At 34.3% G+C, this 10282-nt stretch overlaps 1 pseudogene; it reads left to right on the plus strand.

Annotated features, from left to right (window-relative positions):
* The first annotated feature begins 5589 nt into the window (after window positions 1-5589).
* LOC102580197 (uncharacterized) lies at window positions 5590-6849 on the plus strand (annotated as a pseudogene).
* The last annotated feature ends 3433 nt before the right edge of the window (window positions 6850-10282 follow it).

The raw sequence follows: 10282 nt of genomic DNA on the forward strand, positions 1-10282 counted from the left end.
ATGAGTTTGAGTGAGGAATTAGGGGTGTGTTGTCATAAAGAACTCAAGGGGGTGGTGAGTTCAATAATTGGTTGTATGATAAAGAATATTTGAGGTTGTTTTATGTGTATTGGTGTTGGTGCAACTTGAGTAATCTTGAAAAAGGATATATAATGTATGTATTGGGTAGAGAAGGAGGGTGTGTTGATACACATTATTTTAAGGGAGGTATGGGCTCATTATCCGTCAATGTTAGCTACAGTTTTACGGGGCTCACGGTGTTATAGCTGCTAATTTTTGTTTATCATGACTTATATTATAGATTAAAACCTAAAAGGGGAGACTGAATCGTGATAGTTCTATTGGTTAGAGGATAAGGTATGTAAGGCTATTCGATTCAATATTCTTCGGCATGAAATCTGATACTTGCAATTAGTATCTATAAGTGAATTTCCTAAGTTCTATTCCTAGTAAAGGAAACATAGTGGCAGCGTACAATCTCCAAATAGCTAACAATATTTCCCCCTCTCCTTAGTGTATAGAATTACTTCATTATATGTTAAGTAATCTATACTTGTGTAATTATCCTCCTATGTGCTGATATAGAAATGGTATTTGCAAAAGCAAGTTTGGTGAATCCTCTTCTTAGTCAGGTGAAGACAATTGTGTCATTTAAGCTCACAAGTAATGCATTGATGTTACATAGCTCCTTATGTCATTGTTACTGCCTTGAAGTATTATTTTCATGTCTTCTACTACTGGTCCGTAGTTCCAAATCTCAAAAATGATTATGATCACCAAAACAACAATCTCAAAGATTAAAGAATCTAAGTGAAGCAATCTGTATAATTATGGGTGGCAGCCCAGGGGTAAATGCCTAGCATGTGTTGATCCCAATTGGTATGTAAGGGTGGCAGCTCAGGTGCGAAAGCATAGCATTGGCCGATCCCAATTGGTATAGAAGGGTGGCAGCTCATGGGAGTAAGCCAAGCATGGGCCGATCCCAATTTGTGTAATTATGAGGACAACATCCCAGGGGTTAAAATACCTAGCTTGGGTCATCCTCTTCTACCACTGATCAGCTGATTATTCGTATCACATGCCTTATAAAGATCATAACACACAGAAAGGTAAAGAGAAGAATGTAATATACATGATCCCACAAGAGTTAACAAAGGTGGTCTTCTGTTCTGATATATGCACACATATATTGATACTCGGTTTCATTCGTACTCTTGTTTATAAATGTTATTACCTTACATATTCAATACATTTTTTTCGTACTGACGTCCCTCGCTGCATTTCATTTGGCAGGCACAGGTACCCGAGCTAGTAGACCTCCTCAATAGGAGCACACAACACTCAACTACTTTTGGTGAGCTCCAGGTTAATTCAGACCTTTACTGAGTCCTTGGTAGATTCATGTTGGTATTGTATCGTAGTTAAGGGTAAGTCGGGGTCTATCTTGACCTACTCTAAGGTTTTCTATCTTTTAGAGGCTTTGTAGACTTATGTTATATGGTTTCAGTTGACGTTTTTAACAGGTTGTGGCCTCAACGGCCAAGTCTTGTATATAAGTTTTGGGTCTACTTATGTTGGTTTGTATCGCTGCATCCTATGTGAACTTGTCACAAGATTGTTATAGTTATATGCATAGTAAGCACAGGTTACATGTTGGTTCTCTCGGACCTTTAGGGCATCGGGTGCCTGTTCGTCTTAATGGGATTTGAGGCGTGACAATTTCATCGTTTTCTTATAGAGAGAAGACCTCTCATATGCTCGTAACCGAAAGTCATCCATCTCATTTATCTGCTCCAACCTCATTTTTGCAGCCTCATTCCACCTCAAGTTTAGCTTCTTTAGTTGCCATAAGGCCTTATGCTCTAGATCTACATGCAAATGACATGCCTTTCCAAACACTAACTGGTATGGTGACATACCAATGGGTGCCTTGAAAGCTGTCTGATATGCCCATATTGCATCATCTAACTTTCTATCCCAGTCAGTCCTGTTGTCATTCACAGTCTTCGCCAATATGGACTTTATTTCCTGTTGGACACTTCAACTTGCCCACTCGATTGTGGATGATATGCGGTAGTCACTTTATGTTGCTTCATAGTGTATTTAGCCAGCAAGGATTTGAAGACTTTGTTGCAAAAATGTGACCCCTATCACTAATAATCACCCTAGGTGTACCAAATAATATACATAAAATATTTCTCTTCAAGAACCCGACAACACTCTTGCCATCATTATCAGCCAACACCACTGCTTCTGCCCATTTGGAGACATAGTCAACCGCGACCAAGATATATTTCTACCAATAGGAACTCACAAATGTCCCCACAAAGTAGATTCCCCATATGTCAAATAGCTCCACCTCCAAGACTTGAGTCATAGGCAGCTTATGATGCCGTGATATAACTCTTTGCCTTTAACATTTTCACAACTTTTCACCTGATCAAATGCATCCCAATTAATAGTGGGCCAATTGTAACCACATTGGAGCACCTTATGGGCAATGCGAGCTCCACCATGGTGTCCACTAACTAGGAAGAGTGACAAGCCTTAAGAATGCTCAACATTTCAGCTTCAGACCCACATCACCTGATCAAGTTTTCGGCACACAACCTGAACAAGTAGGGATCATCCTAGAAGTATTTGCCTACATCATGCAAAAACTTCTTCCTTTGCTGAAAATTCAGGTCCTCAGACATCAAGTCACGGACAAGATAATTGACAAAGTTAGTAACCTAAGGTATAAGATCAAGAGTGGCGGCTAATATCGACTTATCCGGAAATGAGTCATCTATCTCAAGCTCAGCATCCACACTTTTTCTTCTTCCAAACCTAGACAAGTGATTGGCTACTTGGTTCTCACAACCCTTTCTATCCTTGACTTCAAAGTCAAATTCTTGTAGCATGAGGACCCTTTTAATCAACCCCGACTTCACATATTTCGTTGACATCAAGTACCTTAATGCACATGGTATGTATGCACTATCACTTTTTTACCCAAAAGGTATGTTCTGAACTTCTCAAAGGCATACACAACAACAAAACACTCCTGCTCTATAACAGTGTAATTCGTACGTGCCCCCATTCAAGTTGTTACCGCTGGGAAGAAGCAAACTTTCCTAATATATTGAAATTCTTTGAACGACTCCACTCATTATTGAGAGGTATTAGAACTCTATCAACACAATATGCATGAAGATCAATTATTTTGAATAGTTCATCACAAGGAAACCATTAAATGTGATTTTCACATAGTAAGCCTCACTATGATGACAACACACCGAATCACACAAAGGAGAAACCATCAGTAAGATTCAACATCAAATAGAGGAAGAGAACTCAAATGAAAGCACAAAAGAGAAATCAAGGACAATGGAGAACTCTAAAGTTTGATCTAGTTTGAAAAGCCTCACAGAAATATATATCGAGGAATAAAATCTTGTAAAGAAAATCTTACATATAGACATTTGATTTCTTTGATTAATCAAATAGAAACTTGCTTAACTCTTTCATCAAACACTTCGTCAGCAACTTACAGTAATTATAGTTAAATTTGATCAGAGGACAAGATAAACCCATAAGATGAAAGAGATACATACCGACAAAGAGATGAAGCATAGGTGAGAAAATTTATGAAAACCATGAGAAGTGTTTATGGCCTATTATCTATAATCAGTCTATTAGGCTAAAAGCAAAGTCCCACTTGAACCAAAAGAAGGTGAGAACTGATTAAATTTCCCATGCGAAGAAGCTGACATGTCGACCATCAACACCTTGATGGTAGAAACTTTCTATATAGTAGTAATATATGTTGGTGAGAGAAGGGAGAAGAAACAAATTATTTTCGAACTCCAATTTTTAAATATTATAATTTGACCCCTCTTACTTAGTTAATGTTTAAATGAACTAAAAAAAGAGAGAAAATTATTTTGGGCCCACTTGTTCCTTTTATTTAGGGCATCTCTAACCAATTCTCTATTTTTATATTCAAATATAGAGTATCTCTATAAGAAAATCAACTCTATAATTTCTCACAACTTACTTTTTAGTAAGCTTATAAAATAAAAGGAATATTCATCGAATTGTTTATTAGACAATTCATTATTCATATGCTTAGTGAAATAGAATGTATAAAATAGAGTTCATAGATTCCTAACTTGTGTCACAGTATCGATGTGACACTCCCATAGGCTAATGCGGAATTCTAAGAAAACTATTACTGGATTGTATGTTGCTAATGTACTATGGTAGACATCAATTCATTATTTTTAATGTTTCTAATTTAAAATTGAGAACGAAACTTGATTTCATTCGGCTAATGCACTCTGAAAAAGAACAAAGAGAGCCTTGGCTGAAACAATAGAAAAGTAGTAAATTTTCACATCATTACTACTATATAGAGAAGTCTAGGAGCAGACACTTCATGGTTGACATGCCTTCTTTTAGCCGAGGTCATTTATGTAATTTTCATATTTTTCCTTTTAATTTATTTATCTTATTTTTTGATTCTTTTGTATATATGAAAATTACGTATAAAAAATTATACAAATTCATGTTACTCTCAAAATTCTATCCGTGCTACATTAATAGAGATGAAATAAGCAACAAATATTATTTTAAAATGACGTAAAAAGAACTATAAATCACAATAATTAACAACTTGAAAATTTTGTAAAACATATGAAAATTTTGTTGATTCTTCAAATTCTATATGTGCCACGTAAATTTAGACATAGGGGGCAATATGTCTTATTTGAAATTATGTAAAAAGTACTATAAATCAAAATAATTAATAAAATAAAATATTTAGAAACAATACAAATTCTAGTTGTATCACATCAATTGAGAATGAGAGAGTAACATACATTGAGCTCGTACTGGCACGAGTTTGCCTATTTAGTATTTATTACAAATGCTAATGACCTGAAGTTTCTCATCTAAATATTGCAAGTTACCATCTTGTCCACAAATACATGCAAAAGGGGAAGCATAGTGCACAAAGCATCCCACGTTAGTAAAGTTCGTGAAAGGGCTGAACCCTATAACGGACATGATGTAGACAACTTACCCTAGTTTAAGCATTAGTTGTTTCTTTCACGTGACCTATAGGTTACACAAAGACAACGTTACTGTTGCTCCAAGACTCCCCTTTAACTAGTGAAAAGTTTCCTCAAGATGGTTTCACAATAACTATCATTGTGAATTAAAAAATGTGTCAATATCTACTATATAAAGGCAAAAGATGTACATTTTTACTTTGTATATATAGTGTAGGTTTTTTTGCTCCCAAAGACATCTAATGCTGAACTAGCATTGCTAGTATTTGCTTACCATTATGATTGTTATAATTCTGGAACTATGTATTTATCCAGGAGAAGGTAAGACATTAGGGCGAGTTTGAATGTTTGCATCAGGACCTGATAGTTGGTTTTGGAAACTGGGACTTTGCTTTGACGGATATCAAAAATCCTTTTTTATAGATAACGAAGGTTTGGGCCAGCTTTGGCAAGGACACAATGACATAATTATTGCCCGCAAACTCAATCATTATCTAGCAGAGAAGCTCCCTTGGATTCATATCATGATCTTGGAATGCTCACATGGACTTATTTGGCATTACTTAAGCCTCCCCCTCCAAATGTTTATGGCTCACCATATAGTCCTCCGATGACTTCTCCAAAGGTCCAACTTAGTGATGGGAGATATTTAGCCTACAAAGAGGGTGGCGTTGCCAAGGAGAAGGCAAAATACAAGATCATTATTGTTCATAGCTTTGATAGTTCCAAAGACTTGATGCTACCGATATCCCAACTATGAAAACTTTTAAAACTCCATATTTAGTGTATTCATTTTAGTATCTATATATGTATGTTCCAAGCTCGCTTGCACCTGGAATACGGTTGAAAATTAGAAAAATCTTGCTGAGTCCAACATTAAAGAATGCTCGACAACTAAGCTTGAATCTGGTATAAGCACATAAAACTTCTGCTCTTTTATTGCACTTTCATGTTTAGAACTACAACAGACCAGATTAGTTGTTTCATATATTCCCTCCATCGTAACTTAAGTGTCTTACTTTCCTTTTTTGTCTATCCCAAAAGGAGTGTCTCTTTCTATATTTAGTAGGTTTTCCAATTCCAAAGTTCCAACGTTTTATGTGGCAAGTTTAAGACCATAAGATTTAAAGAACTACATGAATCTTAATTTAATACCACAAGATTCAAAAGTCTTCCTTTATTTCTTAACCTCCATGCCCAGTCAAACTAAGGCACTTTAATTCGAATGGAGGGAGTAGTTTTTTTCTATCCTTAGAATTGGAGATTGTTAAAAAAAGGAGTTTGGCTTTAATAAACCTTTGGTACTTGAATTTTGTATTTCATTTAACTGATTCTGTTTTAAGTACCCAGGACTTAATGCAAGAGCTTCAAATATATGTTCTACAATATGATTGTGCTGGTTATGGAGAGAGTGATCCACACCCAAAGCGCTCAGTAAAGAGTGAAGAGTTTGACGTTGAGGAGCTAGCTAATAAGTTGCAACTAGGACCCAAGTTCTATGTGGTTGGCTTGTCCATGGGAGCGTATTCTGTGTAGAGTTGTCTAAAGTACATACCGAATAGGTACATTTTCATCTATTACATTCCTTTGATACTTGGAAATGAACTTCACCATGTTTCTTATTGTTTTTAATTCCAACTCAGTTCTTTTATTTAGTGAATTGATTGTCCAACGCAGGCTGGATGGAGTTGCTCTTGTTGTTCCGTTTGTAAATTACTGGTGGTCCTGTTATCCCGCTAAACAATCGAAAGTACATGTCGGGAAGATAGTTGCACAAGGTCAACAAACATTCTAAATTGTGCATTACTCCCCATGGATGGTTCATTGGTGGATGAACCAAAAGTGGTTCCGCGCTTTAAGTATGACGGAATGGAACATGGTGATATTTAGTCCGCTAGATCTAGAAATGGTTAAGCAGTTATCCTCTGCCCCAGTCCTGGTCAGGTAAATGATTCTCATATTCTTTTTTGATAAGAGAGAGGATAAGAGTAAGCAACATGAATGAAGAAACCAAGACAAAATACTAAAGAAGGCATGTCAGAACATACAAAAAATTGATTAGTAATTGTTGGAGAATAAAGATCTCAACCTCACTCAAGAACAAAATATTGTAAAGGAAAGAAGTAACTAGCAGGCATGTTGAAGAGGAAATATAACAAACGTTTGATAGACCGAAAGATTTATGAAATTATAGAATTGTAGGCTCCTCTTTGCTGATCGTATTCATCACCAATGATGCCTTTCAAATAGGTTTACAACTCAACTAAAATGCAGAATTAAAAGGGCACTAAACTCAGTAGTGCTTTCAACTAAAAAGAGAAACTTAAGGACCAAATAACAACTATCCTAAACTAAGTCAAAATGCAGTAAAATACTAAAAGAAAGTTGCAGTCAGAGGCGAATCCAGAATTTGAAGACTTTGGGTTGCATCAATATTATCTTAGCTCAAATATGAGCTCTAAGATAAACTTAAAATAAAAACAATGAAAATAAGGGGTCTAGCTGGATTCAAAACCAGGTCTCGCGGGTGGTTCCTTGGCTTGTACCAATAGCACAACATCACTCTTATGCTCCTCATACGTGCACCGTTAATCATATTCTAATTTATGTCAATTTCAAAATATAGATATACATATATACACATGATTTTTTTCATAGTTAAGGGGTGCACGTGCGCCCCCACCTTATAGGGTTGGTTCGCCTTTGGTTGCAGTAACTTTTCTCTTCTTTTGTTTGAATCATTTATTCAACACCCCCCAGAAATACTATCCATGCTTTGAAATTAAACTCCTGAACCCACATGTAATACATTAGTATATATGTGTTAATTCATTAGGAAAATCATAATTCGACGTCAAGCAATATTAAAGAAATTTCAATAGAAACACGCGATTTACAACCAAGGAGCTCTCTAGTTTCTGAAATAAATTGATTTACAGCCAAGGAGCTCTCTATTTTCTGAAATAAATTAGGTTTTATTCAAGTTTTATTTCTCCCATGATAAATCAATTTAAACAAATCAAGATCTAACACTTATTTTTTTTCAAATCATTGCAAAGAGAGAAGTCAACCTAAACAAGGATTAAAAATGAGAACATATCAAACTTAAACTCAACAATTTAGCTAAATTTATTTCATAATTTCTCTCCATAAATAATCACTAAACATGATAAAAATCAATGTATGAAAGTGAACTCAAGAGCAAATTTTTTCCATCTCAAGTTTCTAGCTTTAAAATCAATTTGTAAATCCAACTTTAACACCAAATGGTAGTAAACATATCAACACAACAAATACCTCTTAATTTTAATAAAAAATAATAATAATTAAGAGTGCCAAAACTTTTCAAAAGGCATATAAAGCAATTAATAGATTTCTTTTTCATAGGTCATATGTAGAGATTAATAGATTTTTTAGTTAACAACTCAATCGTAAAGCCAAAATTCATATTCACGCACCAAGAAATATTTTTTATATATTTTTAATAAAAAGAGCTTTTGGACAAATGAGAATGAGATAAAAGTTAAACCTCAAATGTCTTTGCAAATCAAACAAAAAGCGACCTTGGATTGCTAATCGATGCTCGGTAGGAAACCTCGAAACTCTCTCAAAACCTCAAACTCCTCTTCTCCTTGTAAATCTGGTGTTTATGGTAATTTGGAATTAAAGGGAGAAAAGAGGTGAAGATTGTGATGATTTTATGGCTATTAAGGGCTTGGAGCTTAATGGTTGTATATCTATCGAGGTGAATGAGCTTTAGAAGGTCATGAATCTGCTAGCATTTTTGGTTTCCTTCTCCTATAGCTCTTAAGGGAGAAGAAAAATTTCTTAAATTTGCTTTTTCATTCTCTTTTTCCTAGATCTAGGTTTTTTATATTTTAGCTATTGTGACCTACCTTTCTTTAGTTGCCCCCACCCCCCTTTTTGGTTTTATTGACTAAATTTAGGGTAAAGTGTGATTATAAATTTTGGATAAGATCAAAATGTTTGGGGAGAAAGAGTAGAATATTCCCTTTCCCATGGAATATGTTTTTGACCAAGAATGAGATGAAATTTATCATGTGGCAATATGCTATTGATTTCAATATTTTGTCTTTCTTTCAAAAGTTACCAACAATAAAATACTATATAAATATTAAATGTAAGAAAATTCAACAAACATATTTGGTAATATTTCTATTTCCTTGCAAATCAAAAACAAAAGTATTATAAAAAAAACATAATTATTTTTGTACTAATTTTCTCAAGTAAAATCTACTTAATAAAATAAAATAAAGGTTAAAATAAAGATCATATTTTTTAAAAAGTATTAAGCTAAGTATGGATTGAGAGTCGGGGAGGGTAAAATATTACGCGTCCACAATTTAAAACATGTTTGTCGAAATGTTTTTAATAATTTATTTTGATGGTTATACTTTTTAATTTTAATTTCTTATGCGTTGCTTAGCGAAGACATGACCCTAAATAGAAAGATATGAAAATTGAGGATTAGAGTAGAATGTTAGTAGGTAACTGAGTGTTGTCTAGTTTTTCTTGTCAGTATTCTTTTTATTATTCACATACTATCTTGTTTCTTAATTCTATTATTACTTACATGTTATTTTCTTTGTTTCAATTACCATACTACGTATTGTTGTTAGTCATCCAAGGGTCTATCGATAACAACCTTTCTACCTTCAGAATGTTAGAGTAAGGCTGTAAACACTTCCCTCCCCAGACCCCATGTGGGATTACAGTCGGTATGTGGTCTTGTTGTTGCTTTGATAATTTATTGAGCTATGAACTCAAAAATTTGTGTTTTAATCAAGAGAATGGAAGGGAAAGATTGATATGTATACCAGTAAATACTAGAATAGTATAGTTAATTAGAAATAATTAAATACAACAAATTTTTTGTAAAAGTTCATAAGATTGTAAGAAAAATGACCATGCATTCTTTTCCATTTTTTTTAGAAAGGACAACTAAGTCAACGCATAGTTCTTAAACATCACAACATAATTTTTAGAAATTACTTCTATAGAAACCACCAACTTTTGCAAAAATTTTGTTGGAATAGAATACTTGAATCTTCTAGAAAATCTAATTTAAATTGTTTAATTTGATTTAAGTTACAAATTAAATCATGTGAACAATTCTTATCAAAGCGTGGCAATTTTCAATTTTAAGATGCAAGTGAATCAATTTGTGTGTCACAACCCAAAGTATACCCTAGGCGTAACATGACATA

This window comes from Solanum tuberosum, unplaced genomic scaffold (assembly GCF_000226075.1).
Source record: "Solanum tuberosum cultivar DM 1-3 516 R44 unplaced genomic scaffold, SolTub_3.0 scf00139, whole genome shotgun sequence".
Taxonomy (NCBI): Eukaryota; Viridiplantae; Streptophyta; class Magnoliopsida; order Solanales; family Solanaceae; genus Solanum; species Solanum tuberosum.